Below are 13246 nucleotides of genomic sequence, written 5' to 3'. Positions count from 1 at the left end.
TAGTTTTTGATTTTTTAACAGTCGCACAGACTGTACTTGTAAAATATTTTAGAGTTGCGTTAAGTAAATTCAGTGACCGTTCGTTAATAAATAACTACCGCGAATTAAAGTCAGTGCATCACTGAAGAGGATCTCGACCAACTTCGATGTCGACCTACCTCATTTTCAACCAACTACAGATCATCCACCCTCAATTTCGACCTAAATCGCGGTCCAGTGTTTTGGAGCCGTCGCAGAACTTCTAAAGTAGTAAGTCAATTTTTAAGTCCCTCCGATCACTCAATCATGTCGAGGACGAAAGGTCCGAATCGGCACGAGTGATTGGTTGTAATTAATTAGTAGAAGAGCAATGAGTGACCACTAGTAAATTTCTTTGGAGATTTACTCGTGAATGGTTCGTTATTTTTTGATTTATTTATTAGATCAGGATAGAGTCTTCTTGCTTAAACGCGTTAATTATAATTATTTGAAATTTTGACTATTTGAATGTATTTTTAAATAATTTTCTCTCGCCAAAATAGTAAAGTACCGCGATATTCGCGAATTTTAATAATGAATAAGCAAGAAGACATTCGCGATGGATAGTTTCTGGATTACAAGCGAGATTGTATAATTTATTTTCTAATAATTAGAGAAATCGCTAGTAAGAAGGAGCATCCAATGATTTTTCATTACATTTTTAAATAAAGATTCATCAATTTTATTAATAAAAGAAAGTCTCAATAGAGTTATTGCTTTTGAAAGAATAAAATAGAGTAGAGTCGTTGATAAAAGATAAAGAGACTTGTAGAATCACAACGCGTAGAACACAAAATAAGTTAATCGATTTTTAGCTTAGGATTTTCAGAAACTAATATATTAATTCTCGTTTCTCTTCCGATGCTTTCTCGATTTTTCGTTTCAGGATTGGTTTAGAGTTGCGTTAGATTTGTTAGTTTTCTTTGACGTTTTAGAATAAGAGATAGTTCTAGTTTCTTGGCGATAGTTCAAATGTTCTATAATAGTTGTTAGGGCACGAAGCAAAGAAGAGGCTATGTGCCGAAGAGGCCCCCACAAATTGTGGCTCAAGAGGGCAACTATTAGACTATAGAGTTATTTTCGAAGTTTCGACAGAACACTTCGAGAATAACTCTTAGTCATATTTTATTTATACCATGTTGTCACTCAAAATGCTCTTATATAATAATAATATAATTTTCAGAAACTAAGATCTATTCATTCCGGGTCCCATCTCACAGTGCCATGCGATTGGGAATAGAATTTTTACGTATTTTACACATTTTTATTATTAATAAATTTTTCTCATATTTCTTTTCTAAAGTTCAATTAAATCCATAATTTTCTTTTTATAAAATCAAGTTTTATATTAAAAAAATGATTTCGAAACGTATAGAATATGGCACTTGTGAGGACTACTGAAAGTGCACTGAATAAAAGTGTACATGGGAATGAAACAAGTGCATTTAAATACATGACATATTCTCTGCTCACTTTTACAGGAAGGAGACCTACCAGGATTTCAGATTACCCAGTGTATGGCTGTATATTGAAGATTGAACAATTATTTTAAATAGTTGATTAAGTTCTTCATTAACTTCTCTATCTTCTCTCGGGTGGGACCCTTGGGAGGGGCCCTCGGGTGTGGGCCTTAGGCGGGTTTCGTTCTTTCACGAAAGAAAAATCGAATTCAACTATGGTATTCTGATTATCGTCGACTGAACCGATCTTCGAGATACACACACATCGTTCGCAATTCTATTTTTCTCGCGCGTACATACGCAAATTTTGCCTTTTTCTTTCATTTTTCTATTTTTCTTCTCTTTTCCTATTTTCTTTATATCCATTTCTCATTCTGTTTCATACTTTTTCTGTTTCAGGTTAGATCATCGAGGGACCGATCATCGTGGGACCGATCATCGTGAAATTAAATTTTTACAGGGAAGTATTTGCATATAATTTTACATATTATTTTTGTTTATATTTTATATTTAATTTCTATTATACTTTTACTTATTGCTTTTGTATTTAATTTTGCTTTTGTATTTAACTTTTATTAACATTTCAATTTTTGTTTTTATATTTCGGTTTTATTAACTTTTTAATTTTTGTTCTTATATTTAATTTTTATTAAATTTTTAGTTTTCGCTGCTATATTTAATTTTTACTGTCTTTTTAATTTGTACTCTTACATTATTCTCTTCATTTACTCTTTTTCTGTTTCAGGCTCTAGGTGATCGAGGGACGGATCATCGTGGGATTTTTACACGGGAGTTAAAGGAACCTTTCTGCATATAATTCTTATTATATGCAGGGAGGGTATGTCTCCTTGCTTCCGTACGCGAATGATAGGGAAAACACTCACGCGCGTGACGGCCGGCACGCGCGTGGGTGTTCGCGGACGCGAGATTAAGTCCTACCGAGGACTACGCTTTGATTTTCGAAATCGAAATAGACACGACCGGTCGTGTCTCGAGATGTCTGAAGCCGACGGTGTGGACAGTGGAGCAATCTGTAAGCGGGGTTTTATACATCTCCAGTTTGCTGAGAAGCCCGAAGCTCCCGAAGCGGAAAGGCATCTCGGATCGCGAATTTTAGAGTAGAGTCCCCGTTAGCCCGCGGGTCCCCAGATGCAGCTACCTCCTCGTGGTGGGACCTGGGTCGGTAATACTTTCGCTATGTCGAAATCTTATGAGATACAAGTATTACCGAGCGAATAGCTGCACGCTTCAAAGACATTTCCAATATCTATTCTATGTAATTCCAAATTATATTTCACATTGTTTCTTATATCTTTCGTTTATTCAACATTAAGTTCACAGTCATTTTTATTCATTGATTCGCATAGCTATGTAATTATTGAAGTAATCATTCGAGATTAATTATGATAGATTCTCTCGGGTGGGTCCCATGAGTGGGGCTCATGGGCGTGGGCTTCTGTGCGGGTCTCCTTCTTTCTGTACTGAAAAATCGAGCTGGATTTCAGTACTCTGACTTCGGTCGAATTCATTTTCTTTTTTCTTTTCTTTTCTATGTCCATCTTTTCTTTTTAATCTCATCTCTTTCATATCTGCACGTGTTTCATTGCACCTTCCGGATATCTTTTCTTTCTTTTCTTTTAAGTTCTATGGTGTTCACGTGCGCGCATGTTCCGGATTTCTTTTCCTCTATCTCTTCTTCTTCTCCGCTCCTCCACGGATTCCGATATATCGGCGCAGGTCCGATTTATCGTTGATTGGTTCGGTTCATGATCGATCGTTAGACGCGAATACGGGTAGAATAGGAAGAACACTCACGCCTGTGTCGGCGGACACAGGCGTGGTGTTCTCGGGCGCGAATAAAAGTCCTACGGTAAAGGACTTCGTTTGATTGCTAAACCGAATAATGACCGGTCGTGTGTCGGTTCGTGTGCTGCCGAGCGGTATGGATCTGCTATCCGTAAGCGTGGACTGACCCTCCTCCAGTTAGCCGCCTGAATTCTCGGTTGGTGCGTGGACGCCGCGAACGCGAATTTAGAGTAGAGTCACCGTTATTTTAACACTCACGGGAGTGTTCGGGCGCGATTAAAAGTCCTACCGGGGACTTCGTTTTATAGAACGCCGATTATTTGATCACGCCGGTCACGCGAATATTAGAGTAGAGTCCCCGTTAGCCCGTGGGTCCCCAAGCGCAGCAACCTCCTAGCGGTGGGACCTGGGCCGGTAGTACTTGTGATATATTAAAATCTATGTCTAAATTATATCAAAAATCTGTAATTGAAATATATACGTAATTATAAAACGCAAGTACTACCGGGCGAATGGCTGCGTATTTCAATATTTTTCCAAAATCTTTTCTGTCTAATTTCAATTAGACGTTAAATTAATTTCATTCTACATTGTTAGTTATATTTCCACAATAAATAAATTTCAATATAACGAAATTTTAAATTAATTTTCTAAGAGAACGCACAGAAAATTTTTTCGTCCCACTTATGTTAGTTATCATACGTATATATTCTGATTTACTTTTATCACTTACATACCTTGATGATTGTATACTTTTGATAATTACATATATTACGTACTTTTACTTACTATATGAATCACTATTATTAACATTTATTAATTGTTAGTTTCGGGTGGGACCCTTGGGAGGGGCCCTCGGGTGTGGGCCTTAGGCGGGTTTCGTTCTTTCACTAAAGAAAAATCGAATTCAATTATGATATTCTGATTTTCATCGACTGAACCGATCTTCCAGATATATTCATCGTTCGGAATTCAATTTTTCTCATGCATACATAGGCAAATTTTCCCTTCTTTCCTTTTTCTGTTTGTCTGTTCTTTCCCTATTTTCTTTATATCTGTTTCTCATTCTGTTTCATACTTTTTCTGTTTCAGGTTAGATCATCGAGGGACCAATCCTCGAGGGACCAATCATCGTGAAATTAAATTTTTACAGGGAAGTTTTTGCATATAATTTTATATATAATTTTTGTTCTTATATTTAATTTCTATTATACTTTTAATTTTTGCTTTTGAATTTAACTTTTATTAACTTTTTAACTTTTGCTTTTATATTTAATTTTATTAACTTTTTAGTTTTTGTTCTTACATTTAATTTTTATTATCTTTTTAATTTTTGATTTTATATTTAGCACTACTATTATTTTTTTTCTGTTTCAGATTAGGTTATCGAGGGACGGATCAACGTGGGATATCTACACGGAAGTTAATGGAACCTCTCTGCATATAATTCTTATTATATGCAGGGAGGGTATGTCTCCTTGCTTCCGTACGCGAATGATAAGGAAAACACTCACGCGCGTGACGGCCGGCACGCGCGTGGGTGTTCGCGAACGCGAGATTAAGTCCTGCCGAGGACTACGCTTTGATTTTTGAAATCGAAATAGACACGACCGGTCGTGTCTCGAGATGTCTGAAGCCGACGGTGTGGACAGTGGAGCAATCTGTAAGCGGGGTTTTATACATCTCCAGTTTGCTGAGAAGCCCGAAGCTCCCGAAGCGGAAAGGCATCTCGGATCGCGGATTTTAGAGTAGAGTCCCCGTTAGCCCGCGGGTCCTACATGCAGCAACCTCCACGCGGTGGGACCTGGGTCGGTAATACTTTCGCTATGTCGAAATCTTATGAGATACAAGTATTACCGAGCGAATAGCTGCATACTTTAAAATCTTTTTCAAAATCTTTTCCATGTAATTCCAAGTTACATTTCGCATGGTTTCATACGTCTTTTGTATCTTCAACAGTAAGTTTATAGTAGTTTCTATTCATCGAAACGCATAGCTCTATAATGTAATAATTGCTCGGAATAGATTATTATGGTTTCTCTCGGGTGGGACCCATGAGTAGGGCTCATGGGCGTGGGCTTCTGTGCGGGTCTCCTTCTTTCTGCATCGAAAAATCGAGCTGGATTTTTGTACTCTGGTTTTGGTCGATATTCTATGTTCATCTTTTCTTCCCAATCTCATCTTCTTCACATGTGCATGTGTTCCATTACATCTTACGGATATTCTTTTCTTTCTTTTCTGCTCCATTCTCTCGTTCTGGCTTCCTTCTCTTCTCATTTTCTTTCTATCTCATCGCCTTTGCCTCTTCTTCGCGAATCTCGATATATCCGCGCGGGATACGGGTAGGATAGGAAGAACACTCGCGCGTGTGTCGGCGGGCACATGCGTTGTGTTCTCGGGCGCGATAATGGACATCGTTTGATTGCTAAAACGAAATGACTGGATGTGTGTCGGTTTATGTGCTGCCGAGAGAATGGTTTGCTATCCGTAAGAGTGGACTGACCCTCCTCCAGTTAGCCGCCTGAATTCTCGGTTGGTGCGTGGACGCCGCGAACGCGAATTTAGAGTCATCGTTATTCTAACACTCCCGAGAGTGTTCGGGCGCGATTAAAAGTCCTACCGGGGACTTCGTTTTATAGAACGTCGATCATTTGAACACACCGGTCACGCGAATTTCAGAGTAGAGACCCCGTCAGCCCGTGGGTCTCCAACTGCAGCAACCTCCACGCGGTGGGACCTGGGTCGGAAGTACTTGTGTTTCATCAACATCTTATGGTGTGCAAGTATTGCCGAGCGAATGGCTGCGTTCATTAAGACTTTTCTAAATTTTCTTCTATGTAATTCCAAATTGAACATCGCAGGACGTACATATTATATTCTTTCTTACACTTTCCGTATATTCATTGGTAAAGTCACACTGATTCCTATACTTTGAAATTGTAAGCTCTATAATAATTGAAATAGTTCAAAATTAATTATCATAGTTTCTCTCGGGTGGGACCCATGGGAGGGGCTCATGGGCGTGGGCTTCTGTGCGGGTCTCCTTCGTTCGCTACCAAAAAACTCAGCTGGATTTTCGTACTCTGATTTTGGTCGAGTATAGCGATGTTCTATGCCCATCTTTTCTTTTCAATTTCATCTTTTTCACACGTTCGTGCACGTGTTTCATTGCACCTTCCAGATATTCTTTTCTTTCTTTTCTTCCGAGTTCTATGGTTCTCACATGCGCGCACGTTCCGGCTTTCTTTCCTCTCTTTCTCTTCTTCTTCTCCTCTTCTTCACGGATTTCGATATGTCGCGCAGGTTCGACGTATCGTCGAATGGTTTGCTTCATATTCGATCGTTAGGCGCGAATACGGGTAGGATAGAAAGAACACTTGCGCGTGTGTCGGCGGGCACAGGCGTGGTGTTCCCGGGCGCGATTAAAAGTCCTACGATAATGGACTTCGTTTGATTGCTAAAAACGAATAAATGACCGGTCGTGATACGGTCATCGGATGACTGTAGAGTGAGACGGTCTATGTGCTACTGAGGAGGATGGTATATGGCTATTTGTAAGGATGTTCAGTCCGTTGACTGACCCACCTTATATCTATAGTCACCTGAGTCCATGGTGAGGTGTATGCAACCCCGCGGGACCGCGAATTAGAGTAGAGTCACCGTTATTCTAGCACTCACGTGGATGTTCGGGCGCGATTAAAGTCCTACCGTGGACTTCGTTTTATTGTTCGAAATACGAAAGGCACGGACGGTCGTGCTTAAAGGTGGGATGTGGGCATCCGAGGCTGACGGCCTCAACGTCATCCCTAGTAGGATACCGTTGCGGACTTGATGTCTCTGTTCGCTCATGTTGCCTCGCGAACACCGGGAACGCGTATTTTAGAGTAGAATTACCGTTGTACTAACACCACGTGAGTGTTCGGGCGCGAATTAAGTGTCCTACCGTGGACTTAGTTTTATTTGCTTAATATAGAGATAAGATTACGCCGGTAATGCGTATTTTGCAGTAGAGTCATTCGGACACTCACGTGAGTGTCCGAGCGCGATTAAAAGTCCTACCGGGGACTTCGTTTTATTTGTTCGGCGATTATTTGCTCACGCCGGTCTCGCGAATCTTAAAGAGTAGAGTCCCCGTTAGTTCGTGGGTCCCCAGATGCAGCTACCTCCACGCGGTGGGACCTGGGTCGGTAATACTTGCGATATATCGAAATCTATGTCTTAATTATATTTAAAGTCTGTAACTAAATTATACATATAATTATAAAACGCAAGTATTACCGGGCGGATGGCTGCATATTTCTATATTTTTACAATATCTCTCGTCTGTCTAAGTTCAATTAAACGTTAAATTAATTACATTTTACCTCGTTGGTTAGATTTCGACATATAGATAAATTGAATATATCAAAATTCTAAATTAATAAAGTTATAAAATTCAGACGAAAACGCACAGAAAACTTTTCTGTCGCACTTATGTTCTGTCATTCTTATTTATTGTTTTCTACTTTTATTACTTATATACTTTTATTTATAATATTAATTACTTTTATTAACTTTTATTATTCAATAGTCTCGGGTGGGACCCTTGGGAGGGGCGTGGACTTTTGGGCGGTTTACTCTTTCAGTATCTTTGCAGTGCTATTTTTCTCTTCTTCTTTCTTTACTTTTTCTCTTTTTTCTTTTTTTCTCATCTTTGTCTTTAACTGTTGTCAAGGACTCATATACCACCGCTCAAATAGTTGCATATTTCAATGTTTTTTCAATAACGGAGAAATATTTTGTTTTAAAATTAAATTGTGAAGCGGGGATAATTTTCTTTGTGAGTCGAAAACAAAATCGGATCTCTAAACGACTTTGACATTTACTAGTTTAGTTGTGCTTTGGAACTCGACGAGAGTACATAGAAATTTTCGCGGATGCCATTCGTGCAACTATTACCGAACAGTTAATTCAAATCTACAACAGTTTATTTGATTTTAGACTTAAATGCGAAGTGGGGATAATTTTCTGCGTGAGTCGACAACATAGTCATTGACCGAGCTTTGTTGTTCCTAGCTCAGTCGTGCTTTGGACTTCGACCAGTGAACTTAGAAAATTTCGGGATGCCATTCGTGCAAGTATTAACGAACAGTTAATTCAAATATGCGACAGTTTATTTGATTTTAGACTTGAATGCGAAGTGGGGATACACGGCTTCGAGAGACGACAACAATGTCGGGTCTTTGGCCGATCTTTATTGTTCAGTTGCGCGTTAGACTTCGACCAGTGAACTTAGAAATTTTCGGGATGCCATTCGTGCAAGTATTAACGAACGGTTAATTCATATCTACAACAGTTTATTTGATTTTACACTTAAATGCGAAGTGGGGATAATTTTCTGCGTGAGTCGACAACATAGTCATTGACCGAGCTTTGTTGTTCCTAGTTCAGTCGTGCTTTGAACTTCGACCAGTGAACTTAGAAAATTTCGGGATGCCATTCGTGCAAGTATTAACGAACAGTTTATTCAAATACATAACAGCTTATTTCATTCAAGATTTAAATGCGAGGTGGGGATACTCGGGTTCGGGAGACGACAATAATGTCGGGATCCTGGTTCAGTTGTGCGTTGGACTTCGACGAGTGAACTTAGAAATTTCCGCACCTTTAAGGAACTTTGAAAATCTATCTCTATGTGTGGACTTAGAAATTTTCGAAACTCTTGTGTACTTTGAAAATCTATCTCCACGAGTGGACTTAGAAATTTTAGAAACTCTTGGGGACTTTGAAAATCTATCTCCACGAGTGGACTTAGAAATTTTCGAAACCTTTGAGGACTTTGAAAATCTATCTCCACGAGTGGACTTAGAAATTTTCGAAACTCTTGGGGACTTTGAAAATCTATCTCCACGAGTGGACTTAGAAATTTTCGAAACTCTTGGGGACTTTGAAAATCTATCTCCACGAGTGGACTTAGAAATTTTCGCACCTTTGGGGGACTTTGAAAATCTATCTCCACGAGTGGACTTAGAATATTTCGCACATTTGAGGAACTTTGAAAATCTATCTCCACGAGTGGACTTAGAAATTTTCGCACCTTTGGGGGACTTTGAAAATCTATCTCCACGAGTGGACTTAGAATATTTCGCACATTTGAGGAACTTTGAAAATCTATCTCCACGAGTGGACTTAGAAATTTTCGAACCTCTTGGGGACTTTGAAAATCTATCTCCACGAGTGGACTTAGAAATTTTCGAAACCTTTGAGGACTTTGAAAATCTATCTCCACGAGCGGACTTAGAAATTTTCGAAACTCTTGGGGACTTTGAAAATCTATCTCCACGAGTGGACTTAGAATATTTCGCACATTTGAGGAACTTTGAAAATCTATCTCCACGAGTGGACTTAGAAATTTTCGCACCTTTGGGGGACTTTGAAAATCTATCTCCATGTGTGGACTTAGAAATTTTCGCACGATGCCGAAATCGAGCGAGTATTAACGAAGACTTAAAGTAAGTATATTTTTCTATCATATTTTGTTGAATGATTTATACAGTTTTCATTATAACAATGATACTAATTATTTCGTTTGTATTTTTGTTTCAGAACCTCGTTGCTATCGCGCGCGTTGCAATGATGTAATCGAGTGATAGTATCGCTAAAATAAATTTATCGCGAAGTAGAAGCAGTGTTTGTTCGTTCGCGTTTCGCGATTTAAAGCATAAGTGTTTTTGCATAGACTGCGTGCAATGCAGTCCTTAGAGTCAGTGTTTGCTCGCGTAGTTTTTGATTTTTTAACAGTCGCACAGACTGTACTTGTAAAATATTTTAGAGTTGCGTTAAGTAAATTCAGTGACCGTTCGTTAATAAATAACTACCGCGAATTAAAGTCAGTGCATCACTGAAGAGGATCTCGACCAACTTCGATGTCGACCTACCTCATTTTCAACCAACTACAGATCATCCACCCTCAATTTCGACCTAAATCGCGGTCCAGTGTTTTGGAGCCGTCGCAGAACTTCTAAAGTAGTAAGTCAATTTTTAAGTCCCTCCGATCACTCAATCATGTCGAGGACGAAAGGTCCGAATCGGCACGAGTGATTGGTTGTAATTAATTAGTAGAAGAGCAATGAGTGACCACTAGTAAATTTCTTTGGAGATTTACTCGTGAATGGTTCGTTATTTTTTGATTTATTTATTAGATCAGGATAGAGTCTTCTTGCTTAAACGCGTTAATTATAATTATTTGAAATTTTGACTATTTGAATGTATTTTTAAATAATTTTCTCTCGCCAAAATAGTAAAGTACCGCGATATTCGCGAATTTTAATAATGAATAAGCAAGAAGACATTCGCGATGGATAGTTTCTGGATTACAAGCGAGATTGTATAATTTATTTTCTAATAATTAGAGAAATCGCTAGTAAGAAGGAGCATCCAATGATTTTTCATTACATTTTTAAATAAAGATTCATCAATTTTATTAATAAAAGAAAGTCTCAATAGAGTTATTGCTTTTGAAAGAATAAAATAGAGTAGAGTCGTTGATAAAAGATAAAGAGACTTGTAGAATCACAACGCGTAGAACACAAAATAAGTTAATCGATTTTTAGCTTAGGATTTTCAGAAACTAATATATTAATTCTCGTTTCTCTTCCGATGCTTTCTCGATTTTTCGTTTCAGGATTGGTTTAGAGTTGCGTTAGATTTGTTAGTTTTCTTTGACGTTTTAGAATAAGAGATAGTTCTAGTTTCTTGGCGATAGTTCAAATGTTCTATAATAGTTGTTAGGGCACGAAGCAAAGAAGAGGCTATGTGCCGAAGAGGCCCCCACAAATTGTGGCTCAAGAGGGCAACTATTAGACTATAGAGTTATTTTCGAAGTTTCGACAGAACACTTCGAGAATAACTCTTAGTCATATTTTATTTATACCATGTTGTCACTCAAAATGCTCTTATATAATAATAATATAATTTTCAGAAACTAAGATCTATTCATTCCGGGTCCCATCTCACAGTGCCATGCGATTGGGAATAGAATTTTTACGTATTTTACACATTTTTATTATTAATAAATTTTTCTCATATTACTTTTCTAAAGTTCAATTACATCCATAATTTTATTTTTATAAATTCAAGTTTTATATTAAAGTAATAATTTTGAAACGTATAAAATATGGCAATTGTGAGGACCACTGAAAGTGCACTAAATAAAAGTGCACATGGGAATGAAACAAGAATATTTAAATACGTAGCATATTCTCCTCTTTTACTAGCTTACTTTTACAGGAGGGATACCTATCAGGATGCCAGTATTAACCAGCGTATAGCTGCATATTGTAGATTGAACAATTATTTCAAACAGTTGATTAAATTGTTCATTAAGTCTTCTATCTTTTCTCGGGTGGGACCCTTGGGAGGGGCCCTCGGGTGTGGGCCTTAGGCGGGTTTCGTTCTTTCACTAAAGAAAAATCGAATTCAATTATGAAATTCTGATTTTCGTGGATTGAACCGATCTACGAGATACATACCAATCTTTCAGAATTTTAATTTTCTCACGCGTACATACGCAAATTTTCTCTTCTTTTTCCTTTTCCTGCTTGTCTTTTCTTTTGCTATATTCTTTATATCTGTTTCTCATTCTAATTCATATTTTTCTGTTTCAGGTTAGATCATCGAGGGACCGATCATCGAGGGACCCATCATCGAGGGACCGATCATCGTGCAATTAATTTTATGTATAATTTTTGTTCTTATACTTAATTTCTATTATACTTTCAATTTTTGCTTTTATATTTAACTTTGCTTTTGTATTTAACTTTTATTAACTTTTTAATTTTTGTTTTATTATTTAATTTTCAGTAACCTTTAAATTTTTGCTTTTATATTTGTTTTATTAACTTTTTAATTTTTGCTCTTGTATTCAATTTTTATTCTCTTTTTAGTCGTTGCTTCTATATTTAATTTTTACAGACTTTTTAATTTTTACTCTTACATTTACCTCTTCTTTTATTTTTCTTCTGTTTCAGATTAGGTTATCGAGGGACGGATCAACGTGGGATATCTACACGGAAGTTAATGGAACCTCTCTGCATATAATTCTTATTATATGCAGGGAGGGTATGTCTCCTTGCTTCCGTACGCGAATGATAAGGAAAACACTCACGCGCGTGACGGCCGGCACGCGCGTGGGTGTTCGCGAACGCGAGATTAAGTCCTGCCGAGGACTACGCTTTGATTTTTGAAATCGAAATAGACACGACCGGTCGTGTCTCGAGATGTCTGAAGCCGACGGTGTGGACAGTGGAGCAATCTGTAAGCGGGGTTTTATACATCTCCAGTTTGCTGAGAAGCCCGAAGCTCCCGAAGCGGAAAGGCATCTCGGATCGCGGATTTTAGAGTAGAGTCCCCGTTAGCCCGCGGGTCCTACATGCAGCAACCTCCACGCGGTGGGACCTGGGTCGGTAATACTTTCGCTATGTCGAAATCTTATGAGATACAAGTATTACCGAGCGAATAGCTGCATACTTTAAAATCTTTTTCAAAATCTTTTCCATGTAATTCCAAGTTACATTTCGCATGGTTTCATACGTCTTTTGTATCTTCAACAGTAAGTTTATAGTAGTTTCTATTCATCGAAACGCATAGCTCTATAATGTAATAATTGCTCGGAATAGATTATTATGGTTTCTCTCGGGTGGGACCCATGAGTAGGGCTCATGGGCGTGGGCTTCTGTGCGGGTCTCCTTCTTTCTGCATCGAAAAATCGAGTTGGATTTTTGTACTCTGGTTTATGTCGGGAATACCGATATTCTATGTCCATATTTTCTTCGGAGTTCTATCGGTTTTACATGCGCGCATGTTCCGGTTTTCTTTTCCTCCATCTCTTCTTCTTTTTCTCCTCTTCGCGGATTTCGATATGTCGACGTAGGTCCAATGTATCGTCGAATGGGTCGGTTCATAATCGATTGTTAGACGCGAAT

The sequence above is a fragment of the Vespula vulgaris genome, chromosome 20, assembly GCF_905475345.1.
Source record: "Vespula vulgaris chromosome 20, iyVesVulg1.1, whole genome shotgun sequence".
Lineage (NCBI taxonomy): Eukaryota > Metazoa > Arthropoda > Insecta > Hymenoptera > Vespidae > Vespula > Vespula vulgaris.
This window is presented reverse-complemented; position numbering follows the sequence as displayed.